Source organism: Arachis stenosperma, chromosome 5 (genome assembly GCF_014773155.1).
Source record: "Arachis stenosperma cultivar V10309 chromosome 5, arast.V10309.gnm1.PFL2, whole genome shotgun sequence".
In the NCBI taxonomy this organism is placed as follows: Eukaryota; Viridiplantae; Streptophyta; class Magnoliopsida; order Fabales; family Fabaceae; genus Arachis; species Arachis stenosperma.
In genome coordinates, this window is record NC_080381.1 from 27,233,737 (window position 1) to 27,249,280 (window position 15,544).

Here is a 15,544-nt window from a genome sequence, read left to right on the forward strand (position 1 = left end):
CACATTTATCCATTGAAATAGCATGGTTTTATAACTTCTCCTTTAATTGTGCTTAAGAGTGAAAACATGCTTTTTAGGACTTAAAATAGCTAAATCTAATTCACCTTGATTCTATTAGATGTCTTGATATGTTTGTTAAGTGATTTAAGGTTTAGGAGGCAAAGATTGGATCAAGGGAATGAAGAAAGAAAGCATGAAAAGTTGGAGAACTCATGAAGAAATGAAAGAACCGGAAAGCTGTCAAGCCGACCTCTTCGCACTTAAACGACCATAACTTGAGCTACAAAGGTCCAAATGATGCGATTCTAGTTGGGTTGGAAAGCTAACATCTGGGGCTTCAAAACGATATAAGATTTGCCATAGTTGCATCGCGCATAGGGGCACGCACGCGCACAGTACGCGGACGCGCCGATGGTGGCACATGATCCACTTAATGCAACTCGTGGCCAGTGATTTTAGAAGCCTTGTGGGCCCAATCCAACTCATTTCTGATGCTATTTAAGCCAAGGATTGAAGGGGAATCAACATACTTTTGACCATTAGTCATAGTTTAGTTTTAGAAGTAGTTTCTAGAGAGAGAAGCTCTCACTTCTCTCTAGGATTAGGATTAGGATTAGGATTAGATCTAGGTTTTAATCTTTGCTTTCTTCTACTTCTACCTTTCAATTCTTTGTTGTTACATTCATCTTCCTCTATTCTTTTGTTGTAATTTCCTTTATGTTGTTCTTATACTTTGTTGTAGATCTACTTTTGTTCCTCCTATTCTCTTTCAATTCAATTAGAGGTAATTCATAATAATTGTGTTCATTTGATTTGTTGTTGTTTAATTCCTTGCAATTGAGTAGTGTAGATTTACTTTTCTTGCAATTTTACTATGCTTTCCTTTTATGCCTTTCAAGTGTTTGATGAAATGCTTGGTTGGATTTTAGAGTAGAATTTTATACTCTTGGCTTGGAAAGGTAACTTAGGAACTCTTGAGTTACTAATGTCCAAGTAATTGATGATTGGGATCCATTGACTCTAGTTCTCACTAATTGGATTAGTGGAGAGTTAGGACTTATGGACTAGGATTGATATAGCTCATTTGACTTTCCTTTACTATTAGTTAGAGGATGATTTAATGAGATTAATCCTTGCCAATTCTCATATTGTGGTTAGTGATTAGGATAGAGATCCTTGACCACCAACCCTTGCCAAGACCTTTTTAGGCCTTAGTTTACTTTCTTGCCATTTATCTTTCATGCTTCACATCAAAACCCCAAAATAACTCACAACCAATAACAAGACACTTTATTGTAATTCTTAGGGAGAACGACCCGAGGTTTCAATACTTCGGTTTATAAATTTAGGGGTTTGTTTTAGTGACAAACAACTTTTTGCATGAAAGGATTATTGTAGGTTTAGAGACTATATTTCAACGAAATTTCATTTGTGAAATTCTAAACCGTCAAAAATCCAATCATCAAAAAAACAAACACTAATACAACCTATTATTTTACTTATCCTATGTTTTACTTCTTCTCTGTTTATTTCTCGACAAATCTTACATACAATATAATATTATGAAAAAAGAAATATGTGAATCCTAAGAGTAAATTTTGATTTAGCAAATTTTGATTTAGCATATACTTTCAAGAAATCAAACTACTTTTTTTTTTTGCTTAATGAAAATAATCAAAGGTCCAAGGGTTACAACTAATAAATAATTCAGCAGTACAAAACCAAAACTAATAAACAATTCAGCACACACCATCACTCTAAAAACACATATGTAGTAACATTCAATTGCTGCCATTACAACAAAAACATTCCCTTCCTTTTCCTTTTCCTTTTCTTTTTAAATCAGCATTGCAAAACATCACTACTAATATACAGTTGGTATTTTCAATACCAAATACACCTTTATCACATTCAAAATAAGTTTTATCCAACACATATAAACACAAGCAAATTAGTTTCTCATTCTTCCTTGTCTAACAGTAACCAAAATTCCAATGAACCGTGTTATATGAATGTAACACCCAATGAAATGCTCACATATGAAACTTGTAAAATTCTAGGTTTTTAAAAACAGTAAAGTAGCACTTATCTCTTATTGCAACGCTGACGCCGGAGGAAAGACAGGTTGCATGACGGGGCTCTGCCATGAAGCACGGAGCGACGATGCACTACGAGGCTAGGACCCGAGGCAAGGAGCGGCGCTAGCTGGGGACTCACAAGTCGAACAACAATGAGGCGCAGGTAGACTTCAGCCGCAGCGTTTATTGAGGTGCAGGGATAGGAGGCGCTGTCGGGGGGCTATAGGCTTGACGGGAGGATGCGTCTTCACCAGGGGCATGATGGCAACATGCAACAGAGGCGGCGACGCTCGGGCGTCTGTGCAGAGCAAATCAAGACGGTTGTTGTCCTCCGGCGACATTGACTACTGTTGAAGCGGCGACCGTCGAAGATTGCATGGAGGAAAATTTGCGCGGCGCTGAAGGTGGAGAGTTTTGGATGTGCTGCACATTAAAAAGGTGGTCAATTTAGGTTTACAATAGTAAATGAGTGACACTAAAATTGACTTAGGTTAATTTAGAATGTGATTTTTTTATTTTTATTGGGTTTTGGGGTTCAGCCCAACGAAAGTTGGCAGAAGTTGGCAGAACCCATGTTGGTAACGTAGCGGGATTCTAATAATAATAATATACTAATGATAATATGGTAAGAATAGTAATGTTAATATAATAATGTGAGTGGTAATAATAGTAATAATAATAGTAATGATAATAGCGTAATAATAATAATAATAATAATAATAATAATAATAATAATAATAATAATAATAATAAAAATGATGATGATGATGATGATGATGATGATGATGATGATGATGATGATGATGATGATGATGATGATGCTAATATAATTATAATAATAATATATGTATATAAGGTTAAATTTATATGAGTTACTAATATAAATGACATTAGTAACTTAGAAATTAAAAGATATTTGATGAAACTTTAGCAACTCTAAACTCATCAAGAAATACCGATAATTACTTATATCGACAAAAGTCGAATTTGATAATAATAATAACATTATTATCTAGACTCCATTATAATTAGGGCAAGTAAAATAAATAAATAAATAAATAACATAATAATTAAATTATATTACCATTTATTTTACTTCGGAGTTCGAAGTTAACTCGTCAAAATAAAACTAATCGCTTTAAAATATTATTTTAAGAAAAACTCGCGTTTGTACAAAAATTAGAGTTGTTACATTTTATCTATTGCTGAAAAAGGTACAATTAAATTGTCCAAAAATATTGACCTAAGAAATGTCCTACATGTACCAAAGCTTTCTTGTAATCTTCTCTCTATTAGTAAAATATGCAAGGATTCCAATTGTGTTGTGACATTCTGACACTCATGGTATTTTTCAGGATCGGACCTCAAAAAAGATGATTGACAATACTAAGATGATGGATGGGCTCTATCATTTTGAGGATATTTCGGAGGATAAAGTAGCTCAAGGATTTAGTGGTATAAGTTTTATGCCTATAAAGGACCAAATAATGCTCTAGCATAATAAACTAGGACACCTTAGTTTCCTATATTTCAAACATTTGTTTCTAAATTTGTTTAAGAATATTGATTCTTCCTTACCTAAATGTGAAAGTTGTATTCATGCAAAGAGTCATAGAGTTCTTTATTATCCTCAATCTTATCATGCATCTAAACATTTTCACTTGATTCATAGTGATGTATGGGGTCCATCAAAAATAACATCTCAATTTGAAAAACAATGGTTTGTAACCTTTATCGATGACCACACACGACTATGTTGGATCTATCTTATGCATGAAAAATCTAAGGTTTTTAAAATTTTTCAGTATTTTTTCACAATGGTAGAAACACAATTTGACATAAAATGTTCAATATTAAGAAGTGATAATGGCACTGAATACTTTAATAAAAAAATCTTGGTGAATTTCTTCAAAAGAAAGGTATTCAACATCAATCTACATGTCCCAATACACCCAAATAAAATGGCATTGCTGAAAGGAAGAATAAACATCTTCTTGAAATAGCATGTGCCATTATGTTTGAGGGTAATGCTCCAAAGTATTTTAAGATCAAATCAAAATCAGATTCTTAATTTCTTTCATAAATCTTTTCTGTAAATAGAATTAATTATAATATCCTTTCCTTTTTAGTTTAGCTTAATTTTAGAAATTTTATGATTAGAAATCTTTTCTTTATTTTAGGATAATATTTTTCCTATTTTCTAGTTATTTCTATTTCAGTAATTCCTCTATAAAGAGGATGATTCCCTGTACATTTGATATACATAATATTCAAACACTTCAAGTGACACTCATTCTCAACTCCCATATGCAATTCATATCATCCCTCATCTCCCCAATGATCCGATCTAATGCATCTTGTCTTAATAGAATTATATTCGTCCTTAGCCCAAGCAAATGACGACCACTATTTCCTTTTTATGTGCAAAAATGGAGTTAAAAAATCAATCAATAACATTGTGTCAAGTTGCATCTTCATCTGAATATAATAACTAACACATTATCCAATTTTTTCATTACAGCCATTTCTACTTACGAATAGCCAAATCTAAGGATAAGAGTTGTATTAGAATCTACTAAAAGTAAAATAAAAATAAAAATATAAAAAATAGTATCAATAGATCCAAAAACTATTTACAAGTTAAATTGACATAATTTTTTTCAGATAATATAACAAAAAAACATGATAAAAGAATTACTTATTCAAAAAAAGCATATATCTAAAAAAAATTAAGAGACTCCATGATAAAGATTGCATATCCAAAAAATTAAGAAGAAATACAAATAAAAAATAAAATACTACTTGAAATAAAACATCTTAATTGAAGCAAAATTTCTTTGACAAATGTATAAAAGCTACCAAATCTACAAAGAAAAATGAAGAAAAATAATAGTTGCAAAAGCAAACACAAACAATAAACTCTACATATCTGTAGTTATGCGATGCCCAACCTCGGAATGAAAATAGTTGGAAGTTTCACCTCAGAAAAAATAAAAAAAAATAAAAAGAGAGAAATGAAAATAGTTAGAAATGAAACGAAGAGGAAAAGGAAGAGAAAGAGGAAGAGGAGTAAGAAGAAGGAATGGCACCAGATTGGACGAGCTTTTCTTCTTCTTTGTTGGTTGCACAGCTCCAAAATGAAAGAGACGATAAAGCTAGAGTTTTGATAAAAGAAGGAAAAGCTCTGGTATTTGCAAAATATATTACGAGTAAAGAAGGAAAAAAAATCATTAAAATGATCTCCAAATCTCGTGTCCCCATATATCCCAAGTGGAGGCTTGTATAGAAATTTGACTAAGAGATATGTATAAAGACAAAACTAGCATTTGGTCCCTCGAGTGATAGTGGTTGTCATCTTTTTGTTTCGGCCATTAGTTCAGTTGGTCCCAGGTGAGCTTCTTTCGATCCTATTCTTTCAGTGTCAATTTCGGTGTATCTTAGGATTTCATAATGAAATTAGAATTTTATGGTGGTGGACTGGTGGTTATTGTTGTTGTATGTGGTTTTTTGGCAATGAATTTGATGGTCTAACAACATTTGGACTATTAAATAGTCACAATAATAAAACATATTTTTTAACTTTTTTAATAATTATTAAATAGTCCTTATTTAATTTTATTTACAAATTAATCTTTCATCTATTATCCAATTTTAAAATTTATTTTTTATTTTATAAATTATTATTTTGTTATTCATCTATTTTATCTTTAAAATTCTATCTTCAATTTTATTTTGATTTAGATAATCTATCTTTTTCAGTACTAAAATTAATAATTAGTGCATAATTTATCGTCAATTTGTTTTTCAATTACCCAATTCCACATTGTAACCGTTTATCAATCTCCTTGATTATCAATTTTTTTCATCGTTTATCCATCTTGATTTTAAATTTTCTTTCAACATTATGCAATCTTCGCAGTTGCAGAAATCGCAATCTGTAGAGATAGAATCGATTTCTTCATTGTAGTAATCGATTGGTTCATAAAAGAGTCCTTTTTCATCTTACGTCATTTAGGAAACAACTGATTATTTTGATATGAAATTGATTGGTTAGTTAATAAAATATTTTATTTTGCAATTCCTGATAAGACAATCGATTTTATTATTCATGAAATCGATTGAGTAATGAAAAAATATTTTTTTTTTCTTTAAACCAATCAATTGATTAGTGAAAACATATATTTTTCTTTAAAACAATCATTTCTTTTACCAAAACAATCGATTGTTTTATGATAAAAAATAAGCTTTGTGCAAGTCAATCGATTGTATGTATTGTTTCATTTGAGCGCTTGCTTTGTCAACCGTGATTACTTATTGAAAATTCCTTTTTCTTCTTATAATTCACTTATTTTTTTTGTTTCTACTTTGTGTGGTCGTAAAATTTTTGTTTCTTTCATATTTTGGAATTAATATGTCTTTTTGATATGTCCTATTGTCCTCTTGGGTCTTTAATGATAAGAAATAATTATACCTACAATTATTAACTCCGATAAGATTTCCTATTTAGATTTTACATAAACTTTAGTGATGATCTCACTCTTTAGTTAAATCATAAAACAAAAAACGAGAAAAAAATCGTGGAAAGGCAATTTCATGAAAAATAAATTTTCAAGAATAGAAGTTTATTTTCAAAACTTGAAGATGTAGCACAAATTGAAGGATTGTCATGTTGTTCATAACACGCAGCGGAAGAAAAGAAGGTAATCATAAAGATCTATTTTGTACTTAAATTTATTCTAGAAATAATACATAGATCAGATCTAAATACCTTTAAATGCTTTAGTAAAAATCACTTTCTCCTTCGATGGTACGAAGGCGTTATGCGTATCCACACCGAAACTAACATTTGCTGTCAATTTCTTGACCAATGGACATCTGATCTAAATTGAGAAATCTCTTGCAACTATTTGCACGCCATAAAATTCTTCTCCAAGAATCAGGCTCACATACGTTTATGTGTGTAGATGTAAATGGATAAAACCCTTATGTTTTATTCTCATCTCCTTTCTCTACTCTTGGCATACATATATATAGCATGAGATTTTAAAATTGAAGTAATCTATTTTTACTAAGAACCTCAGAAGAACAAAGTATAATTCCTTCCATCTTTTCAACTCTTGGTTAACCTTTAAAATATGGTTTAATTGTCAAACTCTAACTTGTTACCATTATTATAATGAACTATGAATGACCTAAGAAACTCATTTCTTCATTCATTCAATCTCCTTGGCCAAGGTTTTATTCATCTCAGTTCATTATAATCATAGAGCTCAAACTCTTTACCAAGACTTGACGGATTCTTTATTGACTAATCATTAATTCTACAAGTATTTAAATCATACCCAATATCTATTCAACTAGCACCCTATGGTATTAGGTATCCGGAATCAAAGTATAATAAATATATTGTTAATTACTATGATATTCGCAGGTCAAAGAAAACTCTATTACTATGTTCATCTTGAGAATATCCTATTGACAAATATACGGTAATTATAACCATTAGGAATTCTCAAAGTGAGTCAGTTCAATGGTTATATCTCTATACACACCATCTATATATATAATTTAATAAATGAGATCTATTAATCTTCATCAAATGAAGACCATTATATATATATATATATATATATATATATATATATATATATATATATATTTTGATCTTTCCGGATTATTAATGTCCTTTTTAATAATCCTATGACCAAGAACAATTTAGATTAAATTATAAAATATTTATCTCTCAATATTATGATCACTATCACAATGATAAATCTCTAAATTTAATCAATGACCTTATTATATTAACATTTTAATATAATAACAATAACAAATTATTTGACACGTGATTGATTGAATTGTGGTCATACTCCTTATTCCCAAAAGAAATATCACAATAAGGTCGCATAGGGGAGCATATGGGAAGAAATTGCAAGTTTAAGGGGTAGTTATCAGGCAGAGAGATGCTAATAGCATGAGTGAGCGAGTAGAAGTAGAAATGGGTCACAAAGCCATCATCTCATCAATCGTAATCTGAACTATGATTACGATCCCGATGATGATAACAATGCAATTCATTCACCTCTTAATCTCTTATCCGCTACCGACATGGATGAATCTTCCTCCTTTGTGCCTTTTACCACGTCAAATCCATTTGAGCTGCCACACTCATGATCATCACTTTCTGTGTGGCGTCAAATAAATCGATTGAATTAATAATAAACATGAATTTTTTAATTTTTACGGATGTAACGGATCAAGAGAAAAAAATCGTTCATTCACATTGCGAGAATATTTATGAAAATCACGACTAATGGAAGATCTATTCGTTGTTGTTTCATTGTTAATAAATATAAGTGATGAAAAATAAAATAATAATCATAAAATAAAAAATAGATTTTAGAGTTAAATAATAGATGAAAGATTAATTTGTAAATAAAATCAAATAAGGACTATTTAGTAATTATTAAAAAAATTAAAAAACATATTTTGTTACTAGGACCATTTAATTGTCCAAACGTTATCAGATTGTCAAATCATTTGCCTAGTTTTTTGGAATTGTTGAAGCTGAATACTAGATATTTGAAATGATATTTCTTTATGGTGCATGGTATTTCATTGTTGTAAATTTTTACTACACCTTGAAAATTATCATAGTTGAATTTGTTGTTACAAATTATCAATGACCCGAATTTGTTGTCCTAAGTTGAATTGTTGTTGTTGGATAACATCATTGAGTTGAATTTTGTTACCGGATAACATCATTATGTTAAGTTGAATTTGTTGTTGTGTTGCTTAAAAAATTACTTAGTTAAATCTTTTGTTGCTGTAATTTTTTTTTGCTTAATATGTTTGTAAAGACTTGCATTTTAAGTTTTAAGACATGATATTAATTTTATTTATATAATTTTATATTTTTTAATTATGACCAGGTTAACCGGATGAATCAATGATCTACGAGTTGAACCAGTAATCCAGTTGTATGATCGGGTCAATTATCAGTTTGGTTCTGATAACTAATTAGTTTTGTTATTTCATTGGTTGTTGCTCTTGCTATGTTGCGGCTTATGAGTTATAAAATTTTTGATTTGGTATGTTAATTCTTGTTGATGTTATGTTATGAGCTTATTGATTTGGGAAGGTGGTGCGCGAAATTGTGATTCACTACACAACTTTGCACAACTAACCAGCAAGTGCACTGGGTCGTCCAAGTAATAAACCTTACACGAGTAAGGGTCGATCCCACGGAGATTGTTGGTATGAAGCAAGCTATGGTCACCTTGTAAATCTTAGTCAGGCAGACTCAAATGGGTATAGATGATGAATAAAACATAAAGATAAAGATAGAGGTACTTATGTATATCATTGGTAAGAGCTTCAGATAAGCATATGAAGATGCTTTCCCTTCCGTCTCTCTGTTTTCTTACTGTCTTCATCCAATCCTTCTTACTCCTTTCCATGGCAAGCTTATGCAAGGGTTTCACCGTTGTCAGTGGCTACCTCCCATCCTCTCAGTGAAAACGTTCCTATGCTCTGTCACAGCATATGGCTAATCATCTGTCGGTTCTCGGTCAGGCCGGAATAGAATCCATTGATTCTTTTGCGTCTGTCACTAACGCCCCGCCTGCTAGGAGTTTGAAGCACGTCACAGTCATTCAATCATTGAATCCTACTCAGAATACCACAGACAAGGTTAGACCTTCCGGATTCTCTTGAATGCCGCCATCAGTTCTCGCCTATACCACGAAGATTCCGGTTAAAGAATCCAAGAGATAAACACTAGAGCCTTGTTGCTTGTAGAACAGAAGTGGTTGTCAGTCACTTTGTTCATAAGTGAGAATGATGATGAGTGTCACAGATCATCACATTCATCAAGTTGAAGAACAAGTGATATCTTGGAACAAGAACAAGCAGAATTGAATAGAAGAACAATAGTAATTGCATTAATACTCGAGGTACAGCAGAGCTCCACACCTTAATCTATGGTGTGTAGAAACTCCACCGTTGAAAATACATAAGAACAAGGTCTAGGCATGGCCAAATGGCCAGCCTCCCAAAGAGGGTTCAATCATAAAAACATGATCAAAAGATTCTAAGATTGAAAGATTTTTTTTAGATACAATAGTAAAAGGTCCTACTTATAGGGAACTAGTAGCCTAAGGTGTACAAAGATGAGTAAATGACATAAAAATCCACTTCCGGGCCCACTTGGTGTGTGCTTGGGCTGAGCAATGAAGCATTTTTCGTGTAGAGACTCTTCTTGGAGTTAAACGCCAGCTTTGGTGCCAGTTTGGGCGTTTAACTCCCATTTTGGTGCCAGTTCCGGCGTTTAACGCTGGAAATTCTGTAGGTGACTTTGAACGCCGGTTTGGGCCATCAAATCTTAGGCAAAGTACGGACTATCATATATTGCTGGAAAGCCCAGGATGTCTACTTTCCAACGCCGTTGAGAGCGCGCCAATTGGGCTTTTGTAGCTCCAGAAAATACACTTCGAGTGCAGGGAGGTCAGAATCCAACAGCATCTGCAGTCCTTTTCAGTCTCTGGATCAGATTTTTGCTCAGGTCCCTCAATTTCAGCCAGAAAATACCTAAAATCACAGAAAAACACACAAACTCATAGTAAAGTCCAGAAAAGTGAATTTTAACTAAAAACTAATAAAAATATACTAAAAACTCAACTCAAACTACTAAAATCATACTAAAAACAATGCCAAAAAGCGTACAAATTATCCGCTCATCACAACACCAAACTTAAATTGTTGCTTGTCCTCAAGCAACTGAAGATCAAATAAGATAAAAAGAAGAGAATATGCAATGAACTCCAAAAACATCTATGAAGATCAGTATTAATTAGATGAGCGGGGCTTTTAGCTTTTTGCCTCTGAACAGTTTTGGCATCTCACTCTATCCTTTGAAATTCAGAATGATTGGCTTCTTTAGGAACTCAGAATCCAGATAATGTCATTGATTCTCCTAGTTAAGTATGATGATTCTTGAACACAGCTACTTCATGAGTCTTGGCCGTGGCCCAAAGCACTCTGTCTTCCAGTATTACCACCGGATACATACATGCCACAGACACATAATTGGGTGAACCTTTTCAGATTGTGACTCAGCTTTGCTAGAGTCCCCAATTAGAGGTGTCCAGGGTTCTTAAGCACACTCTTTTTGCCTTGGATCACAACTTTCTTTCTTTCTTTTTCTTTTCTTTTTCTCTCTTTTTTTTTCGTTTTTCTCCTTCTTCTTTTTTTTTTTTTTGTATTCACTGCTTTTTCTTGCTTCAAGAATCATTTTTATGATTTTTCAGATCCTCAGTAACATGTCTCTTTTTTCATCATTCTTTCAAGAGCCAACATTCATGAACCACAAATTCAAAAGACATATGCACTGTTCAAGCATACATTCAGAGAACAAAAGTATTGCCACCACATCAAAATAATTAAACTGTTATAAAATTCAAAATTCATGCAATTCTTATCTTTTTCAATTAAGAACATTGTTTATTCAAGAAAGGTGATGGATTCATAGGACATTCATAACTTTAAGGCATAGACACTAATGATCATAAGACACAAACATGGATAAACATAAAGCATAATTTTCGAAAAAAAACAAGAAAATAAAGAACAAGGAGATTAAAGAACGGGTCCACCTTAGTGATGGCGGCTTGTTCTTCCTCTTGAAGGCCTTATGGAGTGCTTGAGCTCCTCAATGTCTCTTCCTTGTCTTTGTTGCTCCTCTCTCATGATTCTTTGATCTTCTCTAATTTCATGGAGGAGAATGGAATGTTCTTGGTGCTCCACCCTTAGTTGTCCCATGTTGGAACTCAATTCTCCTAGGGAGGTATTTAGTTGCTCCCAATAGTCTTGTGGAGGGAAGTGCATCCCTTGAGGTATCTCAGGGATCTCATGATGAGAGGGGTCTCTTGTTTGCTCCATCCTTTTCTTGGTGATGGGCTTGTCCTCATCAATAAGGACGTCTCCCTCTATGTCAACTCCAACTGAATAACAGAGGTGACAAATGAGATGAGGGAAGGCTAACCTTGCCAAGGTAGAGGACTTATCCGCCACCTTATAGAGTTCTTGGGCTATAACCTCATGAACTTCTACTTCTTCTCCAATCATGATGCTATGGATCATGATGGCCCGGTCTAGAGTAACTTCGGACCGGTTACTAGTGGGAATGATTGAGCGTTGAATAAACTCCAACCATCATCTAGCCACGGGTTTGAGGTCATGCCTTCTCAATTGAACCGGCTTCCCTCTTGAATCTCTCTTCCATTGTGCGCCCTCTTCACATATGACTGTGAGGACTTGGTCCAACCTTTGATCAAAGTTGACCCTTCTAGTGTAAGGATGTTCATCTCCTTGCATCATGGGCAAGTTGAATGCTAACCTTACATTTTCCGGACTAAAATCCAAGTATTTCCCCCGAACCATAGTAAGCCAATTCTTTGGATCCGGGTTCACACTTTGATCATGGTTCTTGGTGATCCATGCATTGGCATAGAACTCTTGAACCATCAAGATTCCGACTTGTTGAATGGGGTTGGTAAGAACTTCCCAACCTCTTCTTCGGATCTCATGTCGGATCTCCGGATATTCACACTTTTTGAGTGAAAAAGGGACCTCGGGGATCACCTTCTTCAAGGCCACAACTTCATAGAAGTGGTCTTGATGCACCCTTGAGATGAATCTCTCCATCTCCCATGACTCGGAGGTGGAAGCTTTTGCCTTCCCTTTCCTCTTTCTAGAGGTTTCTCCGGCCTTGGATGCCATAAATGGTTATGGAAAAACAAAAAGCAATGCTTTTACCACACCAAACTTAAAAGGTTTGCTCGTCCTCGAGCAAAAGAAGAAAGAAGAGAGTAGAAGAAGAAGAAATGAGGAAGAAGGGGGGTGGCTTAGTGTTCGGCCAAAGAGGGGGAGAAGTGGTGTTTAGGTTGTGTGAAAATGAAGGGGTGAAGAAGGGTATATATAGGAGAGGGGGGCTCATGGTTCGGTCATGTATGGGTGGGTTTGGGAGGGAAAGTGGTTTGAATTTGAAGGGTGAGGTAGGCGGGGTTTTATGAAGGATGGATGTGAGTGGTGAAGAGAAAGATGGGATTTGATAGGTGAAGGGTTTTTGGGGAAGAGGTGTTGAGTTGATTGGTGAGTGGGTGAAGAAGAGAGAGGGTGGTGGGGTTGGTGGGGGATCCTGTGGGGTCCACAGATCCTGAGGTGTCAAGGAAAAGTCATCCCTGCACCAAATGGCATGCAAAATCACGTTTTGAGCCATTTCTGGCGTTAAACGCCGGGCTGGTGCCCATTTCTGGCGTTTAACGCCAGGTTCTTGCCCTTTTCTGGCGTTTAACGCCAGTCTGGTGCCCCTTTCTGGCGTTAAACGCCCAGAATGGTGCCAAACTGGGCGTTAAACGCCCAACTGCTAACCTTACTGGCGTTTAAACGCCAGTAGGTTCTTCCTCTAGAGTGTGCTGTTTTTCTTCCTATTTTTCATTCTGTTTTTGCTTTTTCAATTGATTTTGTGACTTCTTATGATCATCAACCTACAAAAAACATAAAATAACAAAAGAAAATAGATAAAATATAACATTGGGTTGCCTCCCAACAAGCGCTTCTTTAATGTCAGTAGCTTAACAGTGGGCTCTCATGGAGCCTCACATTTTCTCAGAGCAATGTTGGAACCTCCCAACACCAAACTTAGAGTTTGAAAGTGGGGGTTCAACACCAAACTTAGAGTTTGGTTGTGGCCTCCCAACACCAAACTTAGAGTTTGACTGTGGGGGCTCTGTTTGACTCTGATTTGAGAGAAGCTCTTTATGCTTCCTCTCCATGGTGACAGAGGGGTATCCTTGAGCCTTAAACACAAAGGATTCTTCATTCACTTGAATGATCAGTTCACCTCTATCAACATCAATCACAGCCTTTGCTGTGGCTAGGAAGGGTCTGCCAAGGATGATGGTTTCATCCATGCACTTCCCAGTCTCTAGGACTATGAAATCAGCAGGGATGTAATGGTGTTCAATCTTCACCAAAACATCCTCTACAAGTCCATAAGCTTGTTTTCTTGAATTGTCTGCCATCTCTAGTGAGATTCTTGCAGCTTGTACCTCAAAGATCCCTAGCTTCTCCATTACAGAGAGAGGCATGAGGTTTACACTTGACCCTAAGTCACACAGAGCCTTCTTGAAGGTCATGGTGCCTATGGTGCAAGGTATGGAAAACTTCCCAGGATCTTGTCTCTTTTGAGGTAATTTCTGCCTAGACAAGTCATCCAGTTCTTTGGTGAGCAAAGGAGGTTCATTCTCCCAAGTCTCATTTCCAAATAACTTGTCATTTAGCTTCATGATTGCTCCAAGGTATTTAGCAACTTGCTCTTCAGTGACATACTCATCCTCTTCAGAGGAAGAATACTCATCAGAGCTCATGAATGGCAGAAGTAAATTCAATGGAATCTCTATGGTCTCATTTTGAGCCTCAGATTCCCATGGTTCCTCATTTGGGAACTCAGTGGAGGTCAGTGCACGCCTACTGAGGTCTTCCTCAGTGGCGTTCACTTCCTCTCCTTCCTCTCCAAATTCGGCCATGTTGATGGCCTTGCACTCTCCTTTTGGATTTTCTTCTGTGTTGCTTGGAAGAGTACTTGGAGGGAGTTCAGTAACTTTCTTGCTCAGCTGTCCCACTTGTGCCTCCAAATTTCTAATAGAGGACCTTGTTTCAGTCATGAAACTTTGAGTGGTTTTGATTAGATCAGAGACCATGGTTGCTAAGTCAGAGGGGTTCTGCTTAGAATTCTCTGTCTGTTGCTGAGAAGATGATGGAAAAGGCTTGCCATTGCTAAACCTGTTTCTTCCACCATTATTGTTGTTGAAACCTTGTTGAGGTCTCTCTTGATTCTTCCATGAGAAATTTGGGTGATTTCTCCATGAAGAATTATAGGTGTTTCCATAGGGTTCTCCTAGGTAATTCACCTCTTCCATTGAAGGGTTCTCAGGATCATAAGCTTCTTCTTCAGATGAAGCATCCTTAGTACTGCTTGGTGCATTTTGCATTCCAGACAGACTTTGAGAAATCAAATTGACCTGTTGAGTCAGTATTTTATTCTGAGCCAGAATGGCATTCAGAGTATCAATTTCAAGAACTCCTTTCTTCTGACTTGTCCCATTGTTCACAGGATTCCTTTCAGAAGTGTACATGAATTGGTTATTTGCAACCATTTCAATTAGCTCTTGAGCTTCTGTAGGCGTCTTCTTCAGATGAAGAGATCCTCCAGCAGATCTATCCAAAGACATCTTGGATAGTTCAGAGAGACCATCATAGAAAATACCTATGATGCTCCATTCAGAAAGCATGTCAGATGGACATTTTCTGATCAATTGTTTGTATCTTTCCCAAGCTTCATAGAGGGATTCTCCATCCTTCTGTCTGAAGGTTTGGACATCCACTCTAAGCTTACTCAATTTTTG

At 35.1% G+C, this 15,544-nt stretch overlaps 1 non-coding gene across 1 annotated transcript; it reads left to right on the forward strand.

The window, feature by feature from the left end:
• Nucleotides 1–15,428: 15,428 nt before the first annotated feature.
• On the forward strand, nucleotides 15,429–15,532 carry LOC130983984 (small nucleolar RNA R71). The gene has a single exon (XR_009087948.1). It is a non-coding gene; the product is annotated as a small nucleolar RNA R71 (small nucleolar RNA).
• The last annotated feature ends 12 nt before the right edge of the window (nucleotides 15,533–15,544 follow it).